The sequence below is a fragment of the Aethina tumida genome, chromosome 3 (assembly GCF_024364675.1).
Source record: "Aethina tumida isolate Nest 87 chromosome 3, icAetTumi1.1, whole genome shotgun sequence".
Taxonomy (NCBI): Eukaryota; Metazoa; Arthropoda; class Insecta; order Coleoptera; family Nitidulidae; genus Aethina; species Aethina tumida.
This window is the reverse complement of record NC_065437.1, coordinates 3,812,766-3,830,169: the sequence shown is the minus strand read 5'-3', so window position 1 is coordinate 3,830,169 and position 17,404 is coordinate 3,812,766. Positions and strand designations below refer to the sequence as shown.

Below are 17,404 nucleotides of genomic sequence, written 5' to 3'. Positions count from 1 at the left end.
TAATTTTAATCATTCCAAAAATTAATGAAATTTTTTTTTGAAATCTTGAACTAAAACAAAAATAATTTTAAAAATTGGTACTTTAATCATTTTAAGTTTTTATTAATTTTTTATTTTATTTTACAGTTAAAACATTTAAAATATTTTAAAATTAGAAAAATACAATAAAAATAAGAATTTTATCTGATTTTTATCTTTTATTTGATTTGAAGTGTTTGAAATTTTTTATTTTATTTAAAAAAAAAAATAAATAAATTATTTTCTAAAAAAATTTGTTTTTAATTATTTAATATTATATAACTAAAATGTTAAAAATATTATTTTTCTAAAAATATATTAAAAAATATTTAAAAAAAAAAAATACATCAATATTTTAACGTTATTTTATTATTTGTTTATATATTTACATCATTTAATGTGATTTATATTTTTGACTTTAGATTTAAATTGTCTGAAATTATTTATTTTAATTAAAAAAAAAATTAAATTTTTTAATAAATGTTATATTATATAACTAAAATGTTAAGAATATTATTTTTCTAACAATATAGTAAAATAATTTAGAAGAACTATTGATTAATTTTATTTAGTGATTTTCATATTTTATATATATATATATGTCGCAGCGCGGTCAGGATTATCGGCCATTTCGAATATTAAATAACACGCAAATAGTCCTTACAATGTAATTGAACTAACAGGCACAGGATTACAACTAATAGTCAAACAATTAGGTAGGAGTCGTATGAAACGCGGTGATCCCGACGGTTATGCCAAGCCAAGACTTCTACGCAGCTTCCCTGACGGAGCTTAACTGTCCGCCCTCGCAGGTCTCCTCTACCGTCACCCTCGGTTCGAGTACCATCCCCTGCTTAGCACTTCCGCTGATTCCACCCAAGTACTATAAGTATGCAACCCATAGTACTACTTGCGTTTCACATGAACCCTCCGACACGGCCATTCTGACAAGTCACACGTCCTCGTGTGATTTTCCTGCAAATTAAGTTCAAACAGTAATAGTTCATTCGGCTTTTCCTGACTAATATCAGACAATCAGACGTTAGTTTTATCAACCTTTCAAATCAAATGCATAAAAGTTTGCCCCAATGCGTGTTACATCTACGATATTTTCGAATATAAGACTAGAGTTTATCTATGGACATGAAAACCTCAAGATCTGCATCACTTAACCAGCAATACAGACTCGTCATCACTTAACCAGCGATGACTCTCAACAGAAATTATCACTTAACCAGCGATAAAATCTCTTCGCCACTTAACCAGCGACGGCTCTCACTAGAAATTATCACTTAATCAGCGATAAAATCTCTTCGCCACTTTACCAGCGACGGCTCTCACTAGAAATTATCACTTAACCAGCGATAAAATCTCTTCGCCACTTTACCAGCGACGGCTCTCACTAGAAATTATCACTTAACCAGCGATAAAATCTCTTCGCCACTTTACCAGTGACGGCTCTCAACTTAATCAGTGTCCACACAGTTTTCAGTCCAATGATAAAATAATAATAAAAATATAAAAAATGAATAAAATTAAGATTTAAACTATTATTTACGTTGATTCTTCTTCTTCAGAAAAAGTGATTAAATCATCGTCATTGGGTACAAAGTTTTCTGGCATTTTCTTTATGCGGTCATACCAAATAAATATCTGTTACAAGACACTCATAAAATAATTATTACATTTTTACAATTAACTCTTTCCCAAAATAAGACAACCGATTCCATTCAACACAGGTACTGTTTAGATCTATTTCAAAATATCCAAACATGAACATTGATAATAATTCAAATGCCTTTGTTAATATTCCCAATTAAACACATGAATCATCGTCTAAACAATGATCATCTACACACAACGTCTCTACATTGCCTCTGCCCCCTGCGCCATGATCAAAACCAACTGATTTTGCACTTGCAGTTACAGATCGACACATGTAAGACAATCCACAGTCTCACTACTGGGACTCAAACTGACGTCTCTTTCAACGCCTTCAAGTTCAACTGGAATATAACTTTCTGGCATTTTCCACGATTTTTCATGCGCTTACTTATAAGTTCGATTGCTACTTAATGACTTCAAAAATATAGATTACCATTCAATACCTCTATCAGGAAGAAAACAATTCTAAACATAGGGTCAAATTTTGTTTGGTGTCTGACTTTAGAGCGATCAAACATGACTTTATGATATTTATGTAAATTTTGCATACTTCATAAACTTGATATACAAGATATTGAATAGACTTTTTTAAGAAAAGAACATTTCTCCATATGAAAAGAAAATCTAGCTTTTGTCAGTTTCTATGTCTAAATTTTGAAAATTAATTTTGTAGGAATCGTTTAAAACGCACATGTTAACTACATTGATTTTCTTTAGGCTAAGTTCCTCAAATGTCATATGAACAGCTAATCCTTTACTCAAAATTTCTCGGTCAATCATTGTGTCATGTTGCAAACAATAATCCGGTAAAAAGTGAAACAATACTTCAAGAGAGATATTATAAATTTCAACAACAGCCTAAATTTGTTAGGTACTGTTTATACTCATCTGTCCCATGCCAGTCATAACAACAACATTAGAAAATCGTTTACCATTAAGCTTAAGTGATATAGATTTTTTTAATGAGCGAACATTCCGACCCGGAATCAAAACAAAATGAAAACTTCTCACCCTTATGTTTTAAAGTGGCTGCAGGTGTGTTTACCAAACACATATTGACGCGACGCTCGGTACTTGATCCCTTCGACTACGGATTGGCGTCTAAGTGGTTGGGTACAGTACAACGTGATGCAAAGTGTCCCTGTCGTCCACACTTGAAACAGGCAATCGATGGCTTCGTTGAATTTGGTCCATTGAATGATGGGTGTCCACTCGAGGTACTGGGTCTCGACATCTGGTTCTCATCATTTCTTGAGCTCCGACACTTGTCCGATTTATGACCCAATTTCCCACAATTGTAACATATTGTTGAAGCCATTGGTAATTTAGGCTTTTTATTGGGGTTGTGGTCGAAGTCGTTCGTCGTTGATTTCCTTTTCATATAAGAAAAAAACGGTCAGTTCTTTTAGCAGTTTAGCTCTTGTATCGATGTCGGAGGTAATCGCAAGTCGACGAGTCCTGGGTTCGAATGATGCGATATGTGCAAGAACCGCACTCGCTAGAATTTCTTCTCTTGTCAGATTCGAACACCTAGTCATTAGCGACGTCATTTGGCGAGCTGCATACGATGCAAGACATTCATCATCCTTTGGCTTATTGTTTAGGAAATTTAGAAAAACAGTCGCTGTTGTTTCGGGACAATGATATCTTGACGCAAAAATGTCTTTAAATTCCGACCACGTCATCTCCGGGTATGTCACTTTTGATAGCCAAGAGGATGCTTGACCCCTTAAAGCTTTACTAAGCAAAATTATCAAGGGAGCACCACTCATTGATTTGTCCGAAATGCACATATCTGCCGTCGAGATCCAAGCTTGTGCATCAGCGTTCTCTGTATCCGGATCAAACTCTGGCAATTCTACACTGACCTGATTCGACGGTGGCCGCAGAGCTTGTAGAAGAGCCAAAAAGTTCCTATTTTGTTGTTCCAATAGCGACTCCCACTTCACTTCACTTCCACCAGATCCAGATCCTGATCCTGATTCAAATCTTGATTCAGATCCCACTTCTGATGTCGCAGCGCGGTCAGGATTATCGGCCATTTCGAATATTAAATAACACGCAAATAGTCCTTACAATGTAATTGAACTAACAGGCACAGGATTACAACTAATAGTCAAACAATTAGGTAGGAGTCGTATGAAACGCGGTGATCCCGACGGTTATGCCAAGCCAAGACTTCTACGCAGCTTCCCTGACGGAGCTTAACTGTCCGCCCTCGCAGGTCTCCTCTACCGTCACCCTCGGTTCGAGTACCATCCCCTGCTTAGCACTTCCGCTGATTCCACCCAAGTACTATAAGTATGCAACCCATAGTACTACTTGCGTTTCACATGAACCCTCCGACATATATATATATATATATATATATATATATATATATATATATATATATATATATATATATATATATATATTTCTTAATTTTAAACATTTATAATAATTCAAAAATTATTTTCTATTTTGAAAATTTACTACATTTTTAGTTTATTTTTAAAATGTTTCACCAATAAAAAATGGAAAACATCTTCCATTTCAAAATTTTAATAGATTTATTAAATTTTTGACGTTATTTGTTTGTTTTAATTAATATTATGCAAATTTTATTTATTTATTTTGAAATGTGTTAAAATCATATACATAATTTTAATAATAAAGTTAGAAATGTTCTAAGAATGTAAATAAAATGTTAATTGACAAAAATGTGTTTTGTTTCAATTTGTGTCTATGTTTTTAATTTTAAAATAATATTTATAATAATATTCTTTGTCATAGATTTTTTTTAAGTTTTTTATCAATTACATTATTTATTTTAGTATTAAAATGTTTTAATTTTCAATGAAAATATATTAATAAACTTGTTAAAAATTTCTTTTTTTGAACAATATAAAAAATATTAATTTGAATCAATGATATTAATTTTATTTAGTAACTTTTGTATTTCAATTTTGGGATATGGTTTTCTTTTTTCAAAATTGTTTTTAAAATATTTTAAAATATAACAATAACTGAAAATATTTTAAAATGTATTCGATATTAAATTGATTAAATTTAGATTAAAATTAAATATTTGAATATATATAATAATTAATTAATGTTTTAAAATATTACTATATTTTTATTTTGTTTTTAAACCAGTAAAAAGTTGAAAACTTTTAAAAAACTTTAAGATTTTATTAAATTTATTAAATTTTTGACGTTTTTTATTTGTATGTTTTAGTTAATATTATAAAAATTTTATATTTTTAAATATTTTAAAATCTTATACATATTTTTAATAATAATTTCCTAAAAATATTCTAAAAATGAATAAATAAAATCCTAATTGGTCAAAATATATTTCTTTAAAATTTGTTCACATTTTTAATTTTAAAACATTTATTATTTATTTATCGTTTTTTTTTTCACATTTTTTATTAAATTATATTTTGATTGATGTTATATGTATTTTTATTTTATCCTTGATTTTAGATTTAAAGTCTTTTAATTTTAATTGGAAATATTTAAAACATTATAACATATAAAATTTTATCAGATTTATTATATTTATTGACGTCTTTTAAATTTTTAATTTTTTTAAATCTATGTTTTAAATCAATCTATGTTTAAACTTTTGTTACTCACTTGTTAAGAATTTCTTTTGAACAATATAAAAAATAGATTAATTAACTAGTTAATAATATTAATTTTTATATTTTCTTAATCTTTTTTTTTGTTTTAGGAAACTCTTGTAATTTTCTCTTAAAATATTTGAAATCAAAAAATATATATTTTCCTTACATATAAAAATATTTTAATACGTTCTTAGATTTAAATTGAAATTAAATGTTTGTGTTTTTGTATAATAATAATATAATATAATTAATTTTTCAATCTTGGGCTTTATTTCTTCAAATAATTTTAAATATGTCATAGTTTAATATTTTAAAATATTTCTTCTTATTTTTTTTAAATATTTAGAATAATATAATTTTTTCATCTTCCTTATTTATAAAAATCATTCATTTTAAAATTTCTTTCATATATTATTGTGTGCCATATATATTTTTAATATTCACATAACTATATTTAATTGTAGGTCTGACGTAGTTTGCATAGAACTAAAGCAATTAAATAATTTTTTAAATTAAAAATTGCATTAGGTTATATTACATGGAATATTAACAGATATATTCTAATATGGTTATGTGGTATTTACTCAATGTGTCAATTATGTTCCGCAATTCAAAAAATCATATTAATATAAGTCTGGTAAATGTGCATATAAATCTGGCTTACAACTGATTAATGTCATGAATAATTAAATTTTTGAATGTATTTGCTATTATACCCAAAGATAATGAAACACTATAATTAATTATTAAAATTTTTATATTGTTTAACAAAAATTAATTAGTTTTATACAGAGTTGAAACAACAAAATAAACTAAATTAGAATAAAAAGTGATAAATACCCGTCGAATCGATTGCTTAATTTTAATTAATACACGTCTTTAAATGTGAAGTATTAGTTATAATTATTGTTAGTACATTGTCCCTAAAAGAATGTGCAGGAAATCTAATATTGACACACATGTTTAATACTTCGTTCACTCGATTTGTGTCAGTAGATTAACCTCACTGATTAATGGACATTCACTAATTATAACTAAAACAAAAGAAGCCCAAAATCCCGATAATGGACGTCCTTGATTTTATTCATTACGATTTAGAATCGGCTCATTGCAATAATTAATTTTTGACAGCCCGTCCTTAACATTATTAAGTTGAAAAGTTTAAACATTACGTGGAAATCAGACTGAATCGGTGCCAAATTAATAAAACGCATTAAACGGAAAATAATTGCCCGAATGTGACAGGCAAGAAAAATTCCCTCTTTTGCTACTATAAACGTTGCTACTGAAAATAATGTTGCCATAAACCACAACTCCTAAAGTAAAATTATTGCACACTAAACAAAGCAATAAAATAGTTAATTAACATTTGAACCACAATTTTCATAAATTGTTTTCGCAACAATTTTACGCCGCCGTGAAATTAACATTATGCAAATATCAAAATAAATATCCACAATTAGTTCTACAGCCCGATATACTTTATTTATTGAAATTTTGACATTTTATTTTAATTTATAATAACACCGATCCGCATTACTATCATCGGGTATTGTTAATAAAATTCATATGGTACTTTGCGGCAGGGTACCGGTTGTTGGGACTTGCCCCGGGGCCCCAAAGAACTGGGACAAAACGTACATGATTTTTATTTATGTCTCGAGATTTGCATCGATTATTATTTTTTCTCCACACTAGACTTGTCGTCGACTTGTGCTATTTAAGGCACTTAAATATGCATTTATTCAATTTTAGCATACACAGGGTGAACTTTTTAACTAGCCTAACCTTACTCTCACTAGGTGGGGCCAGGGGTCACTTTAAAGTCTTAAGTGGAAGCCCTATTTTTATTGAATATTCGAATTTTACAGTTAACAATATGTAGGATTTATCTAAAATATACTTTCCTATTAATGATGGATGTAGTACCTTCGTTTCATCACCTTTCAATTACAGTTGGTACTCAAAGTGGCCTTCGACTTCAATCCACTTATTAATCTGCATTTCAAATGACTGTCCATAATTGAGAAGTGTCTTCTCAGTGTTTTTTATGGTGAGGGAATATTGTTAATGTTACGTGGTACCACTTATCACAATATTGTTTTTGTAGTCTGATGAATCTGTTCATTAAATCCACAACTAACAATCTAGTCCTGTTTTACAGGCTTATTCCGGTTATTTCGAGTATAAATGTGATACAGCTCCCGAATTCTGACATACAGAAAAGGGAAATATCATAAATAAAATTGAAAGTATATGTAGAAATATACAAAAAAAGGAACATGAAGATGTAAATAGTGTGTACACAAGTTCCTCCAATTCTCCCCTTGTATGTCCAGATCCACAGAAGATTCCTGGACCTATTGTAATGTACTTCAGTAGTACTGAACTATTTAATCACCTTCAAATTACTGTTACTGTTCAAATCACTTCAATCCACTTATTAATCTCCATTTTAAATGACTGTACACAATTGAGAAGCATCTTCTCAGTATTTTTTATGGTGAGGGAATATTATTTGCCTTTCCTGGTACCACTTAGCATAGTAATGTTGTAGTAATATGATGGATTTATCAATTAAATCTATCACCTCTCAATCTAGACCAGGTTTACAGATTTTTCTGTTAAAATCTTACGTTATTTCGAGGTTGAATATAATTAGTGACACATCTCTTGAATTCTGACGTACTAATTAAAGGAAATATCACAAATAAAATTAAGAAATTTATATACAAATGGAAGAAAAAGTAAAGAGAATATGAAGATGTAAAATGTGAGTACACAACTTTCTTCAATCCTATTCTAGTACGTCCAGATTCACAGAAGGTTTTTGGACCTATTGTAATGTATTTTAGTAGTACTGAACAATTTAATCACCTTCAAATTAAAGTTACTGTTCAAATAGGTGACTTTTGACTTCAATCCACTTATTAATCTGCATTTTAAATGACTGTACACAATTGAGAAGCATCTTCTCAGTATTTTTTATGGTGAGGGAATATTATTTGCCTTTCCTGGTACCACTTAGCATAGTAATGTTGTAGTAATATGATGGATTTATCAATTAAATCTATCACCTCTCAATCTAGACCAGGTTTACAGGTTTTTACTGTTAAAATCTTACGTTATTTGGAGGCTGAATATAATTAGTGACACATATCTTGGATTCTGACATACTAATTAAAGGAAATATCACAAATAAAATTAAGAAATTTATATACAAATGGAAGAAAAAGTAAAGAGAATATGAAGATGTAAAATGTGAGTACACAACTTTCTTCAATCCTATTCTAGTACGTCCAGATTCACAGAAGGTTCCTGGACCTATTGTAATGTATTTTAGTAGTACTGAACAATTTAATCACCTTCAAATTAAAGTTAGTGTTCAAATAGGTGACTTTTGACTTCAATCCACTTATTAATCTGCATTTTAAATGACTGTACACAATTGAGAAGCCTCTTCTCAGTATTATTTATGGTGAGGGAATATTATTTGCCTTTCCTGGTACCACTTAGCATAGTAATGTTGTAGTAATATGATGGATTTATTAATTAAATCTATCACCTCTCAATCTAGACCAGGTTTACAGGTTTTTACTGTTAAAATCTTACGTTATTTGGAGGCTGAATATAATTAGTGACACATATCTTGGATTCTGACATACTAATTAAAGGAAATATCACAAATAAAATTAAGAAATTTATATACAAATGGAAGAAAAAGTAAAGAGAATATGAAGATGTAAAATGTGAGTACACAACTTTCTTCAATCCTATTCTAGTACGTCCAGATTCACAGAAGGTTTTTGGACCTATTGTAATGTATTTTAGTAGTACTGAACAATTTAATCACCTTCAAATTAAAGTTACTGTTCAAATAGGTGACTTTTGACTTCAATCCACTTATTAATCTGCATTTTAAATGACTGTACACAATTGAGAAGCATCTTCTCAGTATTTTTTATGGTGAGGGAATATTATTTGCCTTTCCTGGTACCACTTAGCATAGTAATGTTGTAGTAATATGATGGATTTATCAATTAAATCTATCACCTCTCAATCTAGACCAGGTTTACAGGTTTTTACTGTTAAAATCTTACGTTATTTGGAGGCTGAATATAATTAGTGACACATATCTTGGATTCTGACATACTAATTAAAGGAAATATCACAAATAAAATTAAGAAATTTATATACAAATGGAAGAAAAAGTAAAGAGAATATGAAGATGTAAAATGTGAGTACACAACTTTCTTCAATCCTATTCTAGTACGTCCAGATTCACAGAAGGTTCCTGGACCTATTGTAATGTATTTTAGTAGTACTGAACAATTTAATCACCTTCAAATTAAAGTTAGTGTTCAAATAGGTGACTTTTGACTTCAATCCACTTATTAATCTGCATTTTAAATGACTGTACACAATTGAGAAGCCTCTTCTCAGTATTATTTATGGTGAGGGAATATTATTTGCCTTTCCTGGTACCACTTAGCATAGTAATGTTGTAGTAATATGATGGATTTATTAATTAAATCTATCACCTCTCAATCTAGACCAGGTTTACAGGTTTTTACTGTTAAAATCTTACGTTATTTCGAGGCTGAATATAATTAGTGACACATATCTTGGATTCTAACATACTAATTAAAGGAAATATCACAAATAAAATTAAGAAACTTATATACAAATGGAAGAAAAAGTAAAGAGAATATGAAGATGTAAAATGTGAGTACACAACTTCCTTCAATCCTATTCTAGTACGTCCAGATTCACAGAAGGTTTCTGGACCTATTGTAATGTATTTTAGTAGTATTGAACAATTTAATCACCTTCAAATTAAAGTTACTGTTCAAATAGGTGACTTTTGACTTCAATCCACTTATTAATCTGCATTTTAAATGACTGTACACAATTGAGAAGCATCTTCTCAGTATTTTTTATGGTGAGGGATTATTATTTGCCTTTCCTGGTACCACTTAGCATAGTAATGTTGTAGTAATATGACGGATTTATCAATTAAATCTATCACCTCTCAATCTAAACCAGGTTTACAGGTTTTTACTGTTAAAATCTTACGTTATTTCGAGGCTGAATATAATTAGTGACACATCTCTTGAATTCTGACATACTAATTAAAGGAAATATCACAAATAAAATTAAGAAATTTATATACAAATGGAAGAAAAAGTAAAGAGAATATGAAGATGTAAAATTTGTGTACATAACTTCCTTCAATCCTATTCTAGTACGTCCAGATCCACAGAAGGTTCCTGGACCTATTCTAACGTACTTCAATAGTACTGAACAATTTAATCACCTTCAAATTAAAGTTACTGTTTAAATAGGTGGCTTTTGACTTCAATCCACTTATTAATCTGCATTGTAAATGACTGTTCACAATTGAGAGGCACCTTCTCAGTATTTTTTATGGTGAGGGAATATTATTTGCCTTTCCTGGTACCACTTAGCATAGTAATGTTGTAGTAATATGATGGATTTATCAATTAAATCTATCACCTCTCAATCTAGTCCAGGTTTACAGGTTTTTACTGTTAAAATCTTACGTTATTTCGAGGCTGAATATAATTAGTGACACATCTCTTGGATTCTGACATACTAATTAAAAGAAATATCACAAATAAAATTAAGAAACTTATATACAAATGGAAGAAAAAGTAAAGAGAATATGAAGATGTAAAATGTGAGTACACAACTTCCTTCAATCCTATTCTAGCACGTCCAAATCCACAGAAGGTTCCTGGACATATTCTAACGTACTTCAATAGTACTGAACAATTTAATCACCTTCAAATTAAAGTTACTGTTCAAATAGGTGGCTTTTGACTTCAATCCACTTATTAATCTGCATTTTAACTGACTGTTCACAATTGAGAGGCACCTTCTCAGTATTTTTTATGGTGAGGGAATATTATTTGCCTTTCCTGGTACCACTTAGCATAGTAATGTTGTAGTAATATGATGGATTTATCAATTAAATCTATCACCTCTCAATCTAGTCCAGGTTTACAGGTTTTTACTGTTAAAATCTTACGTTATTTCGAGGCTGAATATAATTAGTGACACATCTCTTGGATTCTGACATACTAATTAAAGAAAATATCACAAATAAAATTAAGAAACTTATATACAAATGGAAGAAAAAGTAAAGAGAATATGAAGATGTAAAATGTGAGTACACAACTTCCTTCAATCCTATTCTAGTACGTCCAGATCCACAGAAGGTTCCTGGACCTATTGTAATGTATTTTAGTAGTACTGAAAAATTTGCCTCCAAAGATTAATTCCCAACTTTTTGAGAGGTTGAGACTAACAAATATACCCTCAGTAGAATAAATCTGGAACAAAATGATTTTCCTCAAGTTGTTTTAAACAAATCGTACGTACGGTACTGCTCCACCTGATGGGGGAGAAGTGAAATACAAAATTTACCCTTCAGATTGACATTTGAAAACTCCAGGTTATAATAATCACTTCATATAACGTTGGTAATAAAAATAATGGCAGCTATTTATCGCAATCAATTTCTTGTAATATTTCCGGTGATTGAACTGGAAAAATATGACCGTTGGTAAAAGTTACGTGTTGCAAACGAACAAAAAAATCAAATATCAATTAAAGCATCTGCATAATTACAAAACGGAATCACCGTTTCGCATTTTATTTATTTTCGATACGTGATGATTGGTTTAAAATTCGATAGGTGAAACGCACATGCCAGAACATGTGCAATTTTATTTTAACACCCATAACCGACGGTACATCATTGATGCCAAGGTCGAAATATTAAAAATTAAAATTAAGTTCACTAATTCGTTTTTAATTCGTATTTGAAATTAATCGATCTGCGCTCTTCAATTTGGTTTCATCGAAAATGGAAGTGAGTGAGGAATAATTGATGTGCTCAGGTTTGATTCGATTTCATTCATCAATTCCAGTGCATCAGAGGTCGACTAAAGAAACTTTCTTCTTTTACGTTTCTGTTGCCATGTTTGTGGTGAAAATATTATGTCTAAGAAATATCTTTGGTAATTTTTTAATGGCTGTTAATTAAATCGAGTGTCCATTTTTAAAAATGGCGGCCAAACGTTTTTAAGAAAGTTAGTTTTAGGATTATTTATTATTAATTAAAAAAATAAATTTAAATTGTGGTTTCAATTTTTTAATACACTGATATATATTTTATCTATCAATATAGATATTTATGGTATGTTATCAATTTAGTTATAGAATACCAAATTTATGGTATTTTATATATAAATACTAATTTAGTCGCTGAAAACTTGCTAAGAAAGTTAATTGTTATCTTGATTAGAAATTAATTCCGAGTTTGGTTATTAACTAAAAAGAAGTAAATTTAAATAGTCTTTTCAACAAACTATTCTTGTCTTATTTGAAAGTTACGACCAAAGGTTCATTTTTAATATATTGTTTGAAATGTATTGTTTCCATTTTTAAACAGATATATTAAATTTATTAAATTAAAATAGGCTTAAATCTCAGTTTGGTTATCAATTAAAAATAAGTAAATTTAAATAGTTTTTTCAATAAACTACACTTCTCATCTTTGAAATTTATGACTAAAGGTCCATTTTTTAATATATTGATTGAAATATATTTTATCAAACTTAATATAGATTTAATAAATTTATTAAGTTAAATTAGGCTTAGTTCTTAATTTGGTTATCAGTTAAAAACAAATAAATTTGAATAGTATTTTCAATAAACTACATTTGCCATCATTGAAAATTGTGACCAAAGATCCACTTTTTAATATATTGATTGAAATATATTTTATCCATCCTTATACAGATTTAATAAATGTGTTAAATTAAATTAGGCCTAATTCCCAGTTTGGTTATCAATTAAAAAGAAGTAAATAAAAATAGCAATTTCAATAAACTGCATTTGTTACCTTTGAAAGTTGTACCAAAGGTTCAATCCTTAATATATTGATTAAAATATTTTATCCATCTTTATATAGATTTAATAAATTTATTAAGTTAAATTAGGCTTAGTTCCCAATTTGGTTATCAATTAAAAACAAGTAAATTTAAATAGTATTTTCAATAAACTACATTTGCCATAATTGAAAATTATGACCAAAGATCCATTTTTTAATGTATTGATTGAAATATATTTTATCCATCCTTATACAGATTTAATAAATGTGTTAAATTAAATTAGGCCTAATTCCCAGTTTGGTTATCAATTAAAACGAAGTAAATAAAAATAGTAATTTCAATAAACTGCATTTGTTACCTTAGAAAGTTGTACTAAAGATTCAATCCTTAATATATTGATTAAAATATTTTATCCATCTTTATATAGATTTAATAAATTTATTAAGTTAAATTAGGCTTAGTTCCCAATTTGGTTATCAATTAAAAACAAGTAAATTTAAATAGTATTTTCAATAAACTACATTTGCCATCATTGAAAATTGTGACCAAAGATCCATTTTTTAATATATTGATTGAAATATATTTTATCCATTCTTGTACAGATTTAATAAATGTGTTAAATTAAATTAGGTCTAATTCCCAGTTTGGTTATCAATTAAAAAGAAGTAAATAAAAATAGTAATTTCAATAAACTGCATTTGTTACCTTTGAAAGTTGTACCAAAGGTTCAATCCTTAATATATTGATCCATCTTTATATAGATTTAATAAATTTATTAAGTTAAATTAGGCTTAGTTCCCAATTTGGTTATCAATTAAAAAGAAGCAAATTTTAATCATCTTTGAAAGTTATGCCCAAAGGTTCAATCTTTAATATATTGATTAAAATATATTTTATCTATTTTTATATAGAATCAATAAATTTATTAAGTTAGTTCCCAATTTGGTTATAAATTAAAAACAAGTAAGGTCCATTTTTATAATATTGTATCCATCATTATGTAGATTTATTAAATTTATTAAATTTATTAAATTAGGTCTAGTTTTCAGTTTAATGGTTAATAATTGAAATAATTGAAATAAAGTAAATTTAAATAGTAATAGATTATTGGTTATATTAGTTTTAGGTTTAATTCCCAGATTTAAATAATGTTTCCAATAAACTGCCATCGTCATCATCTTAAAAGTTATGACCATGGGTGATTTTACCATGTGCAAAAAGTCTCTTAAATTATTCATTAACAAAACTGGTTATTACTAGTATTATACATTGGGTTTTTAACTGGATGATCCTTCTTGATTATTAATAAAAAATTAAACTTGAACAGTTTTTTTAATAAATTACCATTGTCATCTTAAAAATTATGACAAAATATTAATTTTTTAGTATATTGATATATAATCTCTCAAATTTTTCACCTATTTTATAAGAATTGTTGAAAATAATCAGAATTATGATGATGAATTTCCATAAACGTTTGACACTTGACTGCTCATAAATTATTAAAATAAATATTTAATTTCAAAGGAAAAAAACATGTAATTTTGTTTTTTCTTAAACGTATTTTAGAATGTTTGTTCACCCACCGTTTAACTTAACAAACCATAACCTGAAAGTAAAAGTTCAGTTTTCATTTGGATGTAATATAAACAACAGTAATACAGCAATAAATTTTCATTTAAAGACGACAGCTAATAAATCTCATCTGGGATAGATGATAAATAAATAATCCTCACTTATGAATATGTATTTGCAATTGTTGTTTCTTTTTTTATTCGTAATAAAACACTCACCATCGTGTTAGAGGCATCCTTTGCCATATTGTTTCGAACAATGGCTAATTCATATAATTGTATTTGTTTATAATCATCTTAATTGTTGTTTATTGTTAAGGGCTTCACTTTAGTAAATTAATAATTCGATATTAAATTTATTTGTAATCTTTAACCTTTTCACATTAATGTGTGTGTGTGTGGATTAGTCGTAATAAACCACATCAAGCACATTTGTCCGAAGTTAATGTCACGAGTTTCCTATCTAATTAATATTATTATGAATAATTTATATTTTAGATTGGTATCATCGGTTGAATACATATAACACTAATTATAATAAATACCTTGTGCCTTCTTATTGGGAAAGGTTATGATTATTAAAAGGGAACAGTTCATTAATTAATTGTTATGGTTACATATGACCATTTTATTCACTCAAATGTCAAATAATAGTATCACTCACCCACAACTTATTAAATTAATCCACTTGCGAAAATTGACCTTAGATCACATCTTTTGAACAAGTTGCACAACATTTAATATAATTTATTGCATGTAACAAATATGTGCGTCCAGTTATAGTTATTAAGTTTTGCTGAAACTATCAATTAAACCCATTTTAAGTACTCACATGAAAACTTTCATGAAATAGGCGTGGACAATTTTTAGTTAATATGACTCACACACTTTGATTTATTATTAAATTGCGATTTATACACACGTGTGTAATGTCACAACTGTGTGGCCGATTTAAGATGTGATTTGATTAAAGAGTTTACGTAAAAAGGTGATGAGGTGCTTTTAAAACCGTTTAATTAACCTTTGTTTTTATTGCAATTACAATTTTTTATCGTTATTTTGAAATTATTGGAAAGTCTTCGATTTTTTATGATTCAAATAAAAAAAACATTAATACTAAGGTAAAACGTATATACAGTTTAGTCAGGAAAGGTTAAGATAGGAGAGTTTAAGAGTTTAAGATTAAGTGAGGTTAAGTCAGCTAAGATTAGGTTTTTATATATATTAAATAAGTTAGGTTAGAGAAGAAAAGGGGGTAAACACTGTGTAGGTTATGTTTTATTAGGTTGTCTAGAATTAGTAATAGTTGTACTGATATAAAAATTTATGAGGTATTAAAAGAAATAACGTTATGTCAAAAGAATTTTAAGTTGATTTGAAAAGATTAAGTTAGGTTAGATTCTAATAAGTTAGATTTTTATAGTTGATTATATTATGTTAGGTTAGGTTAGGTTAGGTTAGGTTATGTGAGTTTATGTATTAATATATAAAAATTAACACAATAAAAGATACGTATATATTTCATACATACGTAGAATAAATTTTTAATAAAAAACGTGTAATAATAATTATTATTTATTTATTGTAATAATAACATCATAAAATATGTTCATAGAGTACACAATGAAAGAAAATACTTGATATTACAACTAATTATGTATCTACATATTGCATAGAATAAATATTGCTATTTAAATTACATTAAGAGATGTTAGGTTAGAGAAATGAGGTTATGTTTTATTGTGTTATCTTGAAAACAACTTTATGTGTAAAGATGAAGTTTAAGTTACTTTGAAAAAATTAAATTAGGTTAGAGTGGGATAGATTAGATTAGGTTGGGTTTGATTATATTATGTTAGGTTAGGTTATGTGGGTTTATGTAGTAATATATAAAAAGTTTTTACTATGACAGAATAATAAATATTTTACACATATGTAGAATAAATTCTTTAATAAAATAAACGTATACTAATAATTATTTATTTATTGTAATAGTAACATTATCAAATATGTTCATAGACAACCCAATGAAAGAAAACACTAAATATTACTACTTTTTATGTATTTACATATTGAATATAATGAAAAGATGAATTTTGTATATTGGAAGTTTAATTTAAATTATATTTAGAGAAGTTAGGTTAGAAAAGTGTGGTGGACTAAGTTCAAACTAGGTTATGTTTTAATGGGTTATCTTAAAAACAACTCTTTGTGTAAAGATGATGTTTAAGTTACTTTGAAAAAATTAAATTAGGTTAGAGTGGGATAGATTAGATTAGGTTGGGTTTGATTATATTATGTTAGGTTAGGTTATGTGGGTTTATGTAGTAATATATAAAAAAGTATATATAAAGTTTTTACTATGACAGAATAATAAATATTTTACACATATGTAGAATAAATTCTTTAATAAAATAAACGTATACTAATAATTGTTTATTTATTGTAATAGTAACATTATCAAATATGTTCATAGACAACCCAATGAAAGAAAACACTAAATATTACAACTTTTTATGTATTTACATATTGAATATAATGAAAAGATGAATTTTGTATATTGGAAGTTTAATTTAAATTATATTTAGAGAAGTTAGGTTAGAAAAGTGTG

General features: G+C 27.8%; 1 protein-coding gene across 2 annotated transcripts in view; it reads left to right on the top strand.

The window, feature by feature from the left end:
• Positions 1-17,404, top strand: part of LOC109601182 (aquaporin AQPAe.a) — an 84,504-nt gene that overhangs the window by 23,722 nt on the left and 43,378 nt on the right. The window lies entirely within an intron of this gene.